Source organism: Adiantum capillus-veneris, chromosome 17 (genome assembly GCF_014529385.1).
Source record: "Adiantum capillus-veneris isolate H3 chromosome 17, ASM1452938v2, whole genome shotgun sequence".
NCBI classification, from domain to species: Eukaryota; Viridiplantae; Streptophyta; class Polypodiopsida; order Polypodiales; family Pteridaceae; genus Adiantum; species Adiantum capillus-veneris.
The window spans coordinates 37187614-37204631 of NC_140947.1; the positions used below are offsets into that span (position 1 = coordinate 37187614).

General features: G+C 41.8%; 1 pseudogene; it reads left to right on the forward strand.

The window, feature by feature from the left end:
• Positions 1–2206: 2206 nt before the first annotated feature.
• On the forward strand, positions 2207–3344 carry LOC147437075 (uncharacterized; annotated as a pseudogene).
• The last annotated feature ends 13674 nt before the right edge of the window (positions 3345–17018 follow it).

A 17018-nucleotide genomic window follows, 5' to 3' on the forward strand; every position in this document is an offset into this window, starting at 1 on the left:
TTCATTCTACTCTCTTGGTTATTGTCAGCCGTGTTAATTAAACTTATGTGTTTACTTAGTGTATGCTTTGGCAATTCAAAACCTTAGTTGCTACTCCTCTTAGCCTTTGAAAAACAGGCACTTAAGTATCTACACCCACGGCTCACATTGGTTAATTATAGAGAGTAGTGGAATGAGTCTAACATAGCGAAGTTGCCGAGGGATAGCTCCTTTTGGACTTCTTATGGCTCAATAATGGTAAAGTCGTAGGCAAGTCTAAAAAGACTCCATTATTAATATCAAAGCTCCCGAGGTGTGCACCATTTCCCACATAGTGGGCTCAACAAAACCGATAATAGATCCTAGTCCCACTTACCCTAATATATTAAAAAAATCAACCATTAATAGGCTACTTAAGGACCTCTCTTCTTAAGCAAGAAAAGAGAAACCAAATGCTTTGATACCAATGTACTGGAAATGGCCTATGAACTTTGAGAGTAGTGGAATTAGGAAATTAGGTGAAGCACTTTTGTGAGATTACTTTGTGAGCATAGAAGGTGAACTTAATTGATGGTAGCAACATAAACATGGTACTTAGTTAACTTGGCATGAATAATACTTTTGCAAGAGAGAGAGTTTAGAGAACATGACAATAGTTGAGGACCGGATTCATACGGAGCCGGTCCCCCCCTCCAATAGGCATTTGTATTATAGTTTCTCCCATCAAGAGAGACTTGGTACAATACAATCTTTGTGTTCCTTGTGACATAGATGATGCAATGAAGATGGAAAGCTTCATGCATCACAAACATAACATAAACTTTTTAGAAAGCATTAACTATCCCAAGCCTCAGTCCCAAGGCCTCAAACACCTTAGAAGGTGGAGAGAGCTAGCGGGGAATGAGGATAGGCAAGAGGAAGAAGAAACATTCCATAGGAGAAAGAAATAGTTCCTCACTTATCATCACTCTTCTTGCTAGCATACATAATAGCATAGTAATGAGAATGGAGAATATGGAAAGCTTACGCATTGAAGCATGGCTCTTGGTTGGATTTGCATTCCATAGCCAAGAGTGTTGGTGTAGGCTCTCACTTCTCACAAGCTTGGAGAAGGAGGTGGAGTTCCTCAACTTTCACCAAGTGAGAATGATCCACAAAATGAGTGTGTGTGTGTGTGTGTGTGGTGTATATCCCCCCAGCACCCCCCTTGCTTGCTTTGGGGTGAGTTGTACCTTTTACACATGTTTCAAGCTCATTGGACCCCTCTCCCCCCTAGCCAATCACATGCAGCATGCATTCAAGTACATGGGTAGTCTTTGGACAAGTGTCCTCCTTACCCCTTAGAGAGAGAGAGAGCTTGAAAATATCTAGATATTTGTTGCATGGAGCTAGAATCTCATTGGACCCCTCTTTATCCCAACCAACAGCATTCAAGCACACCATGTGGTTAAGCATAGGGAGAGTCTGACATGTGTCCCATGTGCCCTTTCAAAAAGGGGTGCCCTTTGGGTGAGTGGAAAGTTAAGTCAAAGATTCCCCTAACTTTGGGACTTTCATGCATAGGAAGCTTCTCAAGCACCTTCCTCATTAAGCTTGAAGGGTCTCTTTTTTACTCAAGCACCTTACCCCCCATGTATGGGAAGCTTCTCAAGTACCTTCCTCATTAAGTTTGTAGGGTCTCTTTTTGACTCAAGCACCTTACCCCCCATGTATCGGAAGCACCTTCCTCATTAAGTTTGTAGGGTCTCTTCTTGACTCAAGCACCTTACCCCCCATTAAGTATGACAAGCACCTCAAGTACCTTAGTCATCAAGCACGACAAGCATCTAAAGCTTAGGTAAGTCTCCCACCTCAAGCTTAGCCTAGTTGCCTAAGGTCAAAGGACTTTCAACACTAACCATTGGAGGTCTTTAATGAAGCTAACCCTAAGGTCTTTTATGCTCCATTAGATGCACATTGCTCTTTGATAGACTACCTCCTTTTGGACCCCTATTGAGATGTAACCATCTCTCCTCTTGGTCCCCTATTGAGGCAAGTCTAGAAGCACTTATTGCACATTTGCTCTTTGATAGACCATCTCCTTTTGGACCCCTATTGAGATGCAACCATCTCTCCTTTTGGTCCCGTGTTGAGATAGGTCTAGAAGCACATGTTGATGTTTTGTGCATGCACAAATTAGTGATCGGAATTATGTATTTTGTTATGGTATTGTGCTCTTTATAGTGGCATGGTCTTCCATTTGAGGTCAAAATGTTATGGCCGATCAGTGGATTGTGGTGTAAACCTCATCAATGATATCATACTCATTGAAGACAACACTCATACTATGAATATGTTTGCCTTGTGAGTTTATGATTCTTTTGAAATTAGTTAGTGGTTTTTTACTTGGTTGAGTTCTAATAAGTAATAAACCACCTGCGGAGTGTAGATGGATGGAGCACATTTCCTCTAGGGACATTATTGAGCATGTTTGGTTCATGAATAATCTGTGGGTTTTGAACATGCTCACAAATATAAGTCAACTTGCTGTGGAAAATTTCTTTGAAAAGGTTGACTTAGCAGCCCAAACATATACATTGTTTTTTACTATCAATAGATATGAGAAGTTTATGTTGCCTAAGATCACTAGTTCTTTTTAAAGTTAATTAACAATAGATTCTGTGTCGATGTAGATCCCAATGGACTCTTATGGTATTTTATAATGGCCATATTCATTGCTTGTTTGGGTTACCATTTGGGCAAAGTTCACTCTTGTTTTTTGACTCATCGTCCTTGTTCTCAATAATTGACAACTTGCCACACATAAAGAGATATTGATCAAAATTTAGTTGTTATACTACATGCACATAATCATTGATAATACACAAGTGTGGTTTTCCTAGGGCACTCACACATTTTTCCAACCATTGTCACATGAGGTCATTAAGGGCGAGCTTTTGCAACCTCGTCAATATTGTCACATTGACTCAATAGAGGTTTGATGTTTACAAATCTCTAGTACGTTTTTAGGCTAACTATTACTATCTTTGTTTCTTGGAGGAGATCTTTTTTAGTTGGTTCTTTTTGTAATAGACGTCTATGTAGCCAAATGGCTTTGATTGTGGCTATTATGTCATGAGACAATTATGAATTTTTTCCATCATGGGAGGTTTATAGCATAAAGGTCAAGACAATGGGTATGGTTTTTGCTTCTTTTATTGCATCTTCTATAGTTATTGTTTGTCTCTTATGTTTAACTTATCGATGTTAAAATAACTTGTTTTTTGGTAGATGTGCTATCAAGAAAAATATCCAAGCATGAGGACGTGGAGGAGACAAAGAAAAGCTTTCGTAGTTGGATCCAAATGCTCTTGGATCGTCCTTAGGGTCTTCACTTTGATGCATGTCACCTTCGCTAGTGTTCCTTTTTTATCTCTTTTGGCGATCATGATTGATTATATTGATCCTTTTTACACTTTTATCAAATCAACCAAATGTTTGTAAACTTTTTGCGAACAAATGGAAACTTTTGTATTGGCCAGTTTTATATTCTTATTAAATGAAAACTTTTGAATTGGCCAGTTTTGTACTCTTATCAAATGGAAACTTTTACAATAGTTCTTAAGAGTGAAAGCCAATGAGCACAAAGTTGTTTGGGTTGTATTGGCAAGGGTGTACAATATAGTGGCTGTGCCCATTTTCTGCCTTAGTATGCCAATTTTCTTTCAAATGGTGGTCAACTATAGTCTTGAAAATGAGAGCCAATGTGCACAAAGTACATCTTTTGATACATATTTTGCATTGGTATGTATTGTTTCTATCAAACGATGGTCATCATGTTCTTTAGAATAAGAGCCAATGTGCACAAAGTACTTTGGGATGTACTGACAAGGTAGTGTAGTAGAGTGGATGTGCCACATTTCTTGAATGTTTCCCAATTTCTTCCAAATGGTAGTCGATTATGTTCTTGAAAATGGAAAACAATGCGCACAAAATACTTTGAAAGAAAATATTTTTGTATTGCTCGGGCATATTTCTTTCAAATGTGCACAAAGTATCTTCCAAAAGGTGCACATTAACCTTGGGTTAGGCTCTAAACAAAAATAAACTTAGGTACCCAAGTTTACGTTTTTCCTGATCCTTTGGTTAGCCTCTGAACACTAATAAACTTGGATATCCAAGTTTACATTTTTTTCACAGATATGCTAAACCAAATATGTTGCCATAATAGGTATATAATTTGAATCACTCTCAATAATTTTTGAAAATTGAAAGAGCTACAACCACAACGAAAATAACAAATACCATTTCAAACAAAATCTATTTGAAGTGGAAAGTTCTGTACATACAAGAACAATCCCATAGTGGATGCAAGGACCCTAAACTTGTTACATCCATTCTCAAGGCTCAATGTGTAGATGCACTTTTCATTTTCGAAATTGGGATACTCACATGCCACTATATGACAATAAAAGCTATTATAGTCATCACAAACCAAAGCAACATGTCCCATAATGCACTTCTCAGCACCATCAGACCAATGTTCTTTTGCTAAAGGCAATAATGCATGATGTCTACGATAGGAAAATGTACTAGTAGGATTTACAAACTGGTGCCTTTCCTCCATAAGGCACTCGATTCCAACTACGTTGATGCTTTCTCCTTAGTATGGCTATTTGATGAGGTGGATTTGGGTGTTGGTTAGTGGTTAAGCTCACAACTTTGGCTTGATCAAATTCTTAATGCATGATGTCTACGATAGGAAAATGTACTAGTAGGATTTACAAACTGGTGCCTTTCCTCCATAAGGCACTCGATTCCAACTACGTTGATGCTTTCTCCTTAGTATGGCTATTTGATGAGGTGGATTTGGGTGTTGGTTAGTGGTTAAGCTCACAACTTTGGCTTGATCAAATTCTTCTTTGGCTTTCACATTGACCATGACCTAAACGAGTTTAGGTCACATGTTATTGAATTTGTCGCACACTACCACCACTTGGCATGTCAATTTGAGATGGGGACACCAACGATCTCAAGGCATCTCTTGCCATCTTCAATTGGTGCATGATTATTTCTTTCTCTTTGCTACTCTTTGTTGGTAGTCCTTCTTGTATGGATGAAAGAGCTACTTGGCCTTCTTTAAAGGTAGAGAGCACCTCTTCCTCTTGCAGTTTTTCACCAACATCAATGTCGTTGGAGTTGTCACACATCATCTGTGCGCTCCTTGCCGCACTGTCGAAGCAAGGGCCTTGCCTAACACTGTGTGCGAGCCACAAACGGCTCCAAGCACACAACTAGCTTAATTAGTAAGCTCAAAGAAAGCGATGGTGTGTCACTCACCGCTCTACGCTTGCTTCGTGGAGGATTCCTCGCCGCGAAGAAGAAGGAGCCTCCGCTTCGCCACGCTCAACCACTTCGCCGCCGCCGTGCCGTCGTCGCAATGCTCGATCGCACTCTCTCTCTCTCTCTCTCTCTCTCTCTCTCTCTCTCTCTCTCTCTCATACACACATACACAAGGAGGTGAAGAAGAAGAAGATGGAGATGGAGATGGAGATGGAGCAAGAGCACTCTTCTATTGCACAAATGAGAGAATAAGTGAATTTTACGTTTAGTTGGCTTTTATATGAGCTCACCCCATTCACACTTGGGCACCCATGCTTAGCCAACTAATCCCTTGAATGTCCCAATTAGAGTGCGCCTCTCATCGGCGATCACTCTTACCCTTTTCCTATTGGTCCAACAAGCCCGGTACCTGACTCTACCAAATACATAATACACGTCCGTCGTAGGTGATGGGGTGTCCGTGAGCCGTGAGGGTTAACATGCCCCCCTTCCTGATGTAGATTCCGTCTTCGGAAGCTATTGAGTTGAAGCTCGTTCGTCGAGGTGGAAGAGCATTTGAGATGAATGTCCTTAGCCTTCTTCAGTCACTGCAAAATCAAACAACATTGGCACAGTAATTGCATTCTCATAAGTGATTAAAAAGCATATGCAGTTTTAGATAGACAAATTGATTGGTAAAAGAATTTCAAACAATTTGTTAGCAATGAACATTAAATTGCAATGTAATCAAATGCATAAGCAGATGTAAAGGTAAAAAATTAAACAAGTCTGGGGTCGCTAATTTGACGGTCGAAAGGCACTAGAGATCGAATATTAATACCATGGGTAAGCTTCTTAATTTTATGTGGTCAATTAAGTTGTTTAATCGCGAGAGCCAAGTATTCATGTTCAAGGGCTGACTAGAGGCTATATCTAGAAGACCTTGTAGTTAAGCTACCATAAAAGGAATTTCTCATGAAATCATCGCCTGACTGATTACTTTTTCTTTGACCCCCCAAATTCTTTTCACAGTGATTCAATTTTGATGTGTGTGCTTATTTTGTATGCCTTGGGTTTTTTGCTTTTCAAGAAAAAGCGCCCATACTGGGAACCTCTAGGGCTCTAGTACCATAGGCGATACATGTGAGTGAAGTACCCAATCAAGCTGAGATTTCTCTTCCAGCTTAAGATTTTACAATGTGGCACTTTGATTTTTTGTTTGTTCATTTTCATCATTTTAATTTTGTAACTTTGGGGGGTCATATAACACTGATACACCTCCCCAGGCTCATCACACTAGTAAACTCCCTTTATAATACTTAAGCTAAAGGTCAATAGGGTCAAGCCCACTAGAAAGCCCTAGTACATTTCACACAATGCTGCCTAAATCGGATTAAGAACCTAAGTAACCATTAATTATTAGGAAGGCATTCCCCATGGTATTAAGAGAAGATCTCTAACACCTAACTTGGTCAAACTAGCTTAGTCGGACTGCTTGATTTTTAAACCTAGACAAGTGATTATGACAAAAAAATTACATTGAATTAAATGTTTGATACTAAGCAAATGCGGTGAATATTAGGCTACCAATCACAATTAAAGCAGACAATCATAGATGCAAAAAAGATAAGGGGCAGTGCTAATGGACAAGAAACACCTGTTTGTGTCGATGGTCGCGCTTGATTTGAAGAGTGAGTCGAGATAAAGATTTCATGAAGGTCCAAATCCTATCAATAGCAACACGCTCCTGTACACACTAGGAAACAAAAGGAATACCTCCAGGAGGCACATTAGTGGGAAAAGGTACCAACACTTAATGAGCACAACAAAAAACATAAGGAACCCTAACCTAATTATTTGCTCTCCCCCTAGAGAGTCAAGGGAATAGGATATTGTAGAGGTTGGGGGGAAACCCTAAGGCTAAACCCCTATCCTCGTCGTCGAGATAAACAAAGTCATCATCCATGAGACCATATGTGCCATCCGTGTAGTCCTGTAAATTTTCTTCTTCATCATAGGTGCCCATGTTTACTAAGAAGGTCACTAGACGCCTATAGTCATCTTGGTCAAAAGGGTAGGCTTGTGCAATGGGAGAAACGCTCTCTACTAAGTATGGATCAGACGTGGTCAAGAGACATATCAGCCATTCTAACTCCTCAAAATTCCTCTCACATGCTAGCGTATCTATCAAATCCCATTCACATGCAAGCACTGGAAAGACCATGTGAAATATTTGTGAAAAGTAATGAGGATACCTCTCACCCAAGGCAGGAGTGGATGACTCTAGCGTACTAGCCATATCTGTACACGCAAATAGATGATGGTTAGAGTGCAAATATTACAAGGGTCGTGTTCTTGTGCATAATTTGTTTTTATGATTTTGTGTTATTGCTCTTGCTCTTTTACTTTTTTATCTTGTTTTTGTGAGTATAAGGCTTTATATATACATTCCCTAAGATTGGAGATTAAGGGGTCAGGGGGAAAGGTTGAGAGAAAAGTGAGTGAGTGATGATTGTCAGCAAACACTCCCCCCTTCCTTGGGTAGATCATACCATTTGAAATGAGCTCGTCACCCTTTGAAACCAATTGTTCCAGTTGGTAATAGGTGAGGATTTTTGCCAGTAGTTTTCTATTACCCTAGGTGCCTCGTCAAGTTCCAAGGGTGGTAAGGTACTCTCCCAGGATCGAACTTGAAGTGGTTCATCAGGTGATTCTTGAACACTGGGAGGTGTGGATTCTTTTGTAGCTTCATGGAGGTCCACTACTATAGATGGAGGCTGTGTAGAAGCTTTTACCTTTATGGATGAATTACATGAGGAGCTAGAAGCTTCATGGAACTCCCCCCTTCCTGAGCTAGGTGGAATAAATTGGTTTTGCCTTGGAGCCCAAACTAGCTCTGGACTAGGTGTGTAGCATTCTGTGATCTTTCCCTTCCCACGGTCTGCCATTGGCTTTAGCGTTACACTGTTTGACTCATATGGGTTTTTTGTCGATAGGGAAGGACACATTTTACGTTTAGGTGCCCAAATTTGCTCATTTCCATCATAGTAGCCTTGGGCTTCTAATAGTCGTTTTGGAATTCATCGTGATTTGGTCTTGAATCTCCTAGAGCGCGCTCTTGGTTCTCCAGGGAAATTTTTTCTTGAAATGGATGGGAGGGTTGAGGTAGTTGGAAGTAAGGCCTTGGGGACCCATTGATATGTACTCTTAGGTCGTGCAGGTTGAGTACTTGCAATATTACTGCTTGCTGCAACTACAAGTGTTGAAGTGCTAGGTTCATCGGTAGCTGGCAAAGACGAGTTAACCACCTTGGCTTGTGAATGTTGGCTATCCTTCAACTTTGCTAGAGTTTGCAACGTAGGTGACTTTGCATGAATGATAGGGGTAAGAGTCGGTGGTCGCGTCGTGACACTACCAATATCCCAATCAATAGTGCATTTGGTTGCCAACATCCACGTGCGTCCCAGGTTTACATTGCCTTCCATAGCTCCCGCGGGCATGACTAGAAACCTCTGCACTATGCTTCCATTGTCACAGACAACAGGGGTCTGAAGGACTCCAAGAATAGCAGTTTTCTTTTTATTAATGCCCTTGACTTGCATCGTACTCGGGGATAGGGTCGGTTTCCCTAATTGACACCAAACTCCATAGGATAACAAATTGTGTTTAGCTCCCGTATCTAATAAGGCATTGTATAGTACTTTCCCATAGGGGCTATTTAGCTCAATTGGGTATCGTAGCGGTGGCTCAGATTCTAATGAGTTGTCATCTGTGTCCTTGAAAAATGCTTGCGTGATTCCCAGATTAGCCTCTCGTTGGCGTCTAAGACGTTGTTGTCGTTCTCGAGCCTCAACTCTTGCTTGGATTTTTCTAATCTCTGCTTGTTCCTTGGAAGCCTTCTTTTGATGGATAGCTTGCAACTCTTCCTGGCTTAGAGGATCATAATATCTTTTGAATTTACTCCCATTAAGGAATCCAATGGTTTCAACTCCATCTAGAGTCTCCACACGAATGGTACCTTGCGGAGTAATTTCACACACTCGATATGGTCCCTTACCAGTGTATTTCAATTTCTTCTTTTCATTACGTACCCCGTACATAAGAACTTTATCACCAACCTTGATGTCTTTATCCTTTAAATGGCTATCAAACCACTTCTTTCTCCTATCCTTCTCCACTAGAGCATTTCGCACAGCTAATTGCCTTTCTTCATCTAGCCTTTCCAGGATATATAATTGCTCCACTAAGGGGTTACCATCCCAACCTTCTTGAGAAGCTACTCAAAGACTAGGAATGACAAACTCCCATGGCATAACTGCTTCTTGACCATACACCATCTTAAACGGTGTGCAATTAATAGCAACTTTATATGCAGTACGATAAGCCCATAAAGCTAATGTAAGCTTTAGGTCCCAATCAGTGCGATTAGCCTCAACTGTCTTTGTCAAAATGGAGATGAGAGTTTTGTTGGTACTCTCACCTTGGCCATTTGCTTGGGGATAATAGGGTGTAGACTTGTGGTGAGATATCATGAAGTTTGATGTGAGTTCTTTTATTACTTCATTTATAAAATGAGTTCCATTGTCACTCACAAGTTCAAAGGGGCATCCAAAACGTGTGACAATGTTCTCAAAGAGGAACTTAGCTGTTGTTTTTGCATCCGCCTTTCGTGTTGCTTTTGCTTCAACCCATTTGGTTACATAGTCGGTAGCCACAATGATATATCGTGATTGCGTGTTACGTGCAGCCGGACTAATCGGTCCTACAAAGTCTAATCCCCACTTTTCAAATGGTTGGGTTACCTTGATGGGATGTAGAGGCATCCTATCCCTTCTTTGTGGCTTGTTGAAGCGTTGGCATTCATCACATCCCTTTGCAAAAAGTGATGCATCCTTAAACAGAGTGGGCCACCAATAGCCTGACTGTAAGATCTTTCGGGCAGTCAACTTTCCTGAAAAGTGACCACCAGCTATGCCCATGTGTGCCTCTTGTAGAATATATAAATACTCATCCTCGCGGGCACAGCGTCTAAGAACATCATCTTTTCCTCTCTTATAGAGAGTTCCAGCCAGTAAGCAATAGGGTTCGCATTCCTTGATTAATTTTCGAGCTATATCTTTTCGCAGCTCTTTGGGTGGAAAACCATTAACTAAGAAGTTAACAATCTTTTCACTCCATTCAGGCATTGTCTCAACAATGAACAAAGGAGTATCAGGAAATTCATCATCAACGTAGGAGCTTCACCATTAGGGATACAAGATAAATGGTCTGCCATTACATGTTTCCTCCCAGGCCTCACAACAACGGTGAAGTCAAACTCAAGAAGAATTAACAACCATCGTGTAATTCGACCTGTGGAACACGGCTTGTTTACCAAATATAGCAATGCTTGATGATCAACATAAAACAAAAACTTGGTAGCAAGAAGCTAATAGCGAAATTTCTTTACTGCGTAAATCATAGCTAGACCTTCGCGCTCTATAGTAGTGTAGTTCATCTCGGCATCATTTAATTGGCGACTTGCAAAGCTAATAGGGTAGTCCAATTTATGTTCTCCTGGTTGAGTTAGAACACACCCAATAGCAAAATTTGATGTATCAATATGCACATGAAAAGGTACATTCCAATCAGGTGTTCGTAGGATTGGAGCACTTGTTAGGGCCTTCTTTAATAACTCATAAGATCGATGACATTCTTCCGTCCAGTGAAACTCGATAAGAAGCTTGTACAATGGACGCGCTATCTCGGCAAAGTTTAAAATAAACCTTTGATAATAACCAACATGGCCCATAAATCTTTGAACTCCTTTATAGTTTGTAGGTGGTGGCAAATCGGCAATGGCTTTAATCTTACTCTCATCTGTGGATATCCCGTTCTTGGACACTATATGCCATAGAATGACTCCATGCTTAACCCAAAATTGGCATTTGAAAGGGTTCAATGAGATGCGATAAAATCTGCACCTTTCAAATATTTTTCGTAGATATAACAAATGCTTCTCCCAAGAAGAATAAACACAAAGGTCTTCTAGGAAAGCTTCACAAAACTCCCTTAGAAATTCTTTAAACGCAGTGTTTATTAATCGTTGGAATGTAGCAGGGGCATTTGTTAAGCCAAAAGCCATAACACGAAATGCAAACACTCCAAACTCTGTGATAAAAGCAGTTTTAGCTTGGTCCTCTAATGCAATTGTGATTTGATTGTAACTAGAGTACCCATCCAAAAAGCTATAAGCTTCCTTGCACGCAACTCTTTCAAGCACATGTTCTGAATATGGCAAGGGATAATGATCTCTCCTAGTAGCTGCATTAACTTTCTTGAGGTCCACACACACTCTTAGTTTACCATTCTTTTTTGGCACAATGACTATTGGAGAAACCCATTCTGAGTGCTCAATAGGGTATATGAATCCACATTGGATAAGTTTTTCAATCTCCTCTTGTACAATTTTGGCGTACTTAGGATTCATTGGATAGGGTCGTTGCTGGACGGGTTTAGCAGTGTTGATCATGGGAATTGTATGTTGCACCACAGAAGGTGGAACGCCCTTCATGTCATGATATGTCCAAGCAAAGATATCCTTGTATTCCTTGAGGAGCTCCTTAAGTACAACCTCTTCAGTTTCGGTAAGGTCTTGAGCAATAAAGACTGGTTTAGACTCCTCACCTGGTTTTGCTAATTCTATCTCTTTAACTACCACTGGACCATCATAGACTCCACTGCTTCCATTGGTAGGTATTCGTTGGGCTTTGGCATACACAACCTTTCGCTCCCCCGTGGTATAAGATTTAAAATGTTCAGGAGCCATATGTAAGTCAGCAGGCTCTTGTCCTGACAGAGACCTTTCTTTTAGTTCTGCCTCCTTTTGTTGTTGAGCTAACTCTCGGTTTTGACGTCTTCTTATAGTTCGACTCAATTTCGGCTCTGTAACCTCCAATTGAGCGAGGTCAATGGGTCGCGGGCTGCACCACATGACACTCTGGAGATGTTCACCCCAATTGTCTACTAGCTTTCGATGAGCATCACATGCCCCTAGATAGCTAAGCCATTCTGCAGTAGATCTTTCCTTGTTTATCCTAGCTCTCACATTTGCTCGATATCGTCGTCTCTTATATGACCTTTGTTTCTTGTTAAGGTTTTGATTTTGGTAAATGTTTGAACTCGACTCGCCTGATAGGTCTTCGCTTGTATCTTCTTCACTCTCATATAAATTACCATAGATGGTCGTACTAGGCCTTGAGTGTTCAGTTTCTATACTTGGCTCACTCGATGTTTCCTCAGGTTTCGAATCCATTTCTTCCTGAGATTTCGTTTCCGATATGTATTGGCCTGAAGCCTTTGAGGAATCATCGGTTTCACTCTCAGATAGGTGTGCCTCTTTCTTATCATCGGATGTTACATGCGCTACACCTAACATGTTTACTGGTGCAATGTGTGGTATCTCTTCCCCATCTAGTGTTACCCAGGTTGTTCCTTAGCTCCCCATGTATCTATAGTTGCCGCTAGGTGTACCCAATCGACATTGTCTAACTCAGCCATTCCGGGTAGGATATCCATATAAAGAGAGTTCTCCCCAATATCCGTGTCTTCGTTACACGTGTAACAATACTGTAATGGAGTTGAGTGAATTGTTGTCTGATCGATTATCAATGATGAATTTATTTCCTAGAGGATGCGTTCGACCACTTGAAAGATCAACTCGAATGACAGAGTCTTGGAACTGTAAGTAGACGTGGTTTTTGGACCAGTCATGCACCATTTTTGCTTCCCTCATGAATGGACGTCCTAAGATCATCTCAAATGACATAGGATGCTTGGAAAAATCCATAACAATGAAAGTCTGCCTTACCTTGTGTCCCAAGACCTTGATCCTGAGATCCTTTAGCATTCCAATAGGCGTAACAATAGATCCATTAGCCATTTTTACCACTACGCTTGTGGCTTCAAGGTGAGGTCGCCCCATAGACTCCCAACAACTCTTTGTCACCATGCTGACTCCCGCACCACCGTCAAGGACCCCCTTTACAGTTAATCCTTTAGTAGTGATTGGTAGAGTAGCATTAGATTCATCACCTTCAAAGTATTGCCCCAACTTGTTAACGGGTATTTCAATTACAGATTCATGTCCCGCTAGGTCAGATGGTGGTGCTAAATGTTCCTCATCATTCATCACCGAGTCAGGTTTGTTCATATGTGCAAACTGTGGTAATCCGGCCTGTAATTCTCCATTGAGAAGTGCTCACAGTGCTAGGAATAATTCTGGATCTCCGTATAACTTAGATATGATAGTCGTACGTGTTTCTGAGGACATGAAATCCATCAGCTTGGCAACATTTAATGGCATCTTGTGGGACGTAGGACCCTGACAAGAGAATGGTGAAGATGGAATCTCCACTTCCTCAAGGGGGTCGGGCATTCCCTCATTGAACATTCTCTCTAGTAGGAAAGGTGTGTGTCCACTTTCAGATGTCCTACCCTCACTCTCTTCCCGAATGATACTAGGTATAGCTAACGGCCTGTAGTTCTTGTGAGGTTGAACTTGTGTGGAAAACACTGTGTCCGACATCTGGATATGTTTGGGTTCAGGTTCTAATGTTCGTTGAGTTTCTTCCACCAAACCCCTCAGTTGTTGGACTCGTTCAATTTCCACTGTTGGGTTTGGATAGGTTCCAATCTTTCTCTTGCAATCCTCATTTTTTGTCTCTCGTGGCTTTTGGGGGTTCGCAACTGGGTGGTTTAACTTTGAATACTCTTTTGGTGTTCGTCGTAATTCCCTCTCGTGATCCTCCTCACTGGCTTTTTCCTTTGTAGTAACAGTTTTGGTCTCCGTGGTCTCTATCGAATCTGAGTCATCCTCAGGGTCATTCATATACACGGGATCCTCTCCTGTACCTATGTTAGTCTTTGAACTAGGTTTTGAGCTAGAAGCATTAAGGGATTTCTTTCTTCATGTTTTCTTCTTTCTCGCTCGGCCAATGGATGCAGCATCTCTCTCTTCAAGGATGTAATTTTGCTTTTGGAGCATCGACCGTGTGAGTGCATTCACTGGTGCTATGTTTATAGTTGGTGGTGTCCCATCAACAATCTCTATTATGTTCAATGGTGTGATTTTCGGTGTGTTTGGATTGTTAGGACACTGTGCGATCAAATGATCTATGCCACAACGATTACAAGTGAGTATTGGCATTGCCAATGCACTCCCTTGACTTGTTTGCATTAGTGCAACATTCTTTTGCATTCTAATGGGGCACTCAGCTACTCGATGTGGTCCACCACATTCGTAGCACTGAAGAGGTGGTCTCCTGGCAAAACTATTAATGTTTTGGCCTCTTGCTGCTAGCGCAGTAGCTTGATATACTGGTTTGATTTGTCCCCAATGGTCTTCCATATAGTACATGGGACACTCCTCAAGCATGTCGACTCCATAGGTGATACTAGAGTCTATGTCCTCTTCGCAATCTACATAAGTACTAGATGACTCGCAACCTATTTGGTTCATAGGTGTAACTCTTGGATGAGGGGGTTGCGGTCCTAGCACTGGAGGTGGCAACGGTGTGGTTTGGACCACATTTTGGGTTCTAGGGACCATGTGCTGTAATGGCAACTGTTGCTCCATGGGTGGGGTAGGCATCAATGCAGGAACTCGAGGTGAGTCTGCCCAAGCTATAGGCGGTCTATTTTCCATGATGCGTTTAAGCATTAGGCAATCCTTCGCTTGATGTCCATACCTACCACACGCATTACAAGTCCCGTTAAACTTTACTCTGAAAGTAGGGCATTCACTCGTAGTATGTGGGCCCGAGCAAATTGAGCACCATTGTTGCTCCCTTCTTAGATACATATGAGTGTTTTGTGGAGCACGATTACCCCTAAGGCTTTCTTGGATGGCCTTGGTGAGATCTTCCAAAGTCATCTCAGATATCGTTTGCTCTTTCACGATTGGCTTTATCTTCATTGGCTCATGCCTCGACGCTTGCGAGCTACTAGACTTCGGCTCGGCAGACACTCTTTCTCCTGCAATCATTAAATTATCCTCCAATTGGATTGCATTCATGGTGACTGCTTCCCAAGTAGTGATATCTCTAATGACTAGGCCATTATAGATACTTTCATGTCGTAGTCCCCTGATGAATCTATCGAGCAATTGGTTGTTGTTGAATCGCTCGTTTGGATTGCATCGAGAATTCAAATTCTTTAGGCGACTAATGAAGTCTCTCACGGATTCACCTTCTTCTCGTTGGGCTTTCTGGAGCTGAGAGGCTACACCCCAAAGTACTCCCTCTCGTATGTATTCTTTTAAGAATAGTCTCCTAAGAGTAGAGTAGATCGTTTTCTCTTCTACTCTTAAGGTTCTATACCAATCTCCAGCCTTTCCGCTTAGGGTCAAACTCAAAGCCTTACACTTATGTAGCTCATTGTGCTCTTCCAAGGAATCGCACACATGTTCAAAGACTTCCATATGATTTCTAGCATCTCCATCTCCACTGAATTTCTGTGTGAGCTTAGCTACTTGAACTGCCTTGCTCCTAGGCTCTCTATCAGGTGCACTACGCATGTTTTCCGCAATAGAGCGACCGATAGTTTGAGAAAATGCTGCCAAATCTCCTATTTGAGCAGGTATAATGGGTGTATGTGCTCCTGGAACCACATGTGAGATGGGAGTTGGCCTTGGCCTTGGCATACGCGCGGCTCTTGGGTCCCATATTTCGTATGGTGGTGTACACGGTGGTCCAAAGTTTACAGGCGTGGCCCTAGGCATAGGGGGTGCCTGATATGGCATGTTATTATTAAATGGCATGGCTCCACTTGTATAAGAGCTTGGATAATGCCATTGTGGATTGTAAGCTCTTGGAATAATCGGAGGTGTAGGAGCTACATGAGGCTGAGGTACAACAGGTGCACATGATTGATACATACATGTAGGTATAGTTGGGGGCACTGTGCTACTAGTCATCGGCGCAATGTTAACAAATGAACTCCATGGTGTACTTCTTGTCATGCTCACCACTGGGATATGCATGGTAGCCGTAGTGTCATTAAGAGAAAGATGAGCTAGATCTGGGAAGGTAAAGCTGCCACTTGTGGGCTCATATTGTATTGAGGCTCCTGGCGAAACAACATATGGAGGATCAATGGGGCTCACTGAGGGAGTCTCCATTTGTGATAGGGTTGGTTGGTTGGCCTTTCCCGTATCCAAGAATCTCATTAGGCCTGTTGAAGGCATGTTGATCCATGTGTTCCGTCTTTCTAACTCGACAATCCTATGGAGGACATCACAGACTTTCTGTTCTTGCTCATCTATGCTAGTAGCACCCGATGTGGATTGTAGAACATCTAACCAACCCACATGATAGGTGTGTCCTGTGTACCGATCAGTTAAAGCTTCTGCTTGTAGGTCATACTCCCAATTTTCGTTTAGGAATATCCCATCTAGGCCTGGCGTGCTGGAGGTTTCCCTCGAAGTGGAAGCATTATTGCTCCCCATCGCTTGTCCCTCCGTGACTGCTACCTTGGGAGCACTCGGTTGCTCGGCTGGCATGATTGTTGTCATAGGAGCCTTTGCTTTCAGGGCTTGACTTTTTTCTAGCCTTCGTAGGTTCTCAATTTCCCTCTCCCTTGTTGCTTGCATATAGCGTTCGATCTCTTGCACTTCGGCAAGACTCCTACCATCGGGTAGTAGAACCTCAGAGGGAGATAGTTCTAAAGGATCTAGAGGTGCAGTGGATGGAACATTCACA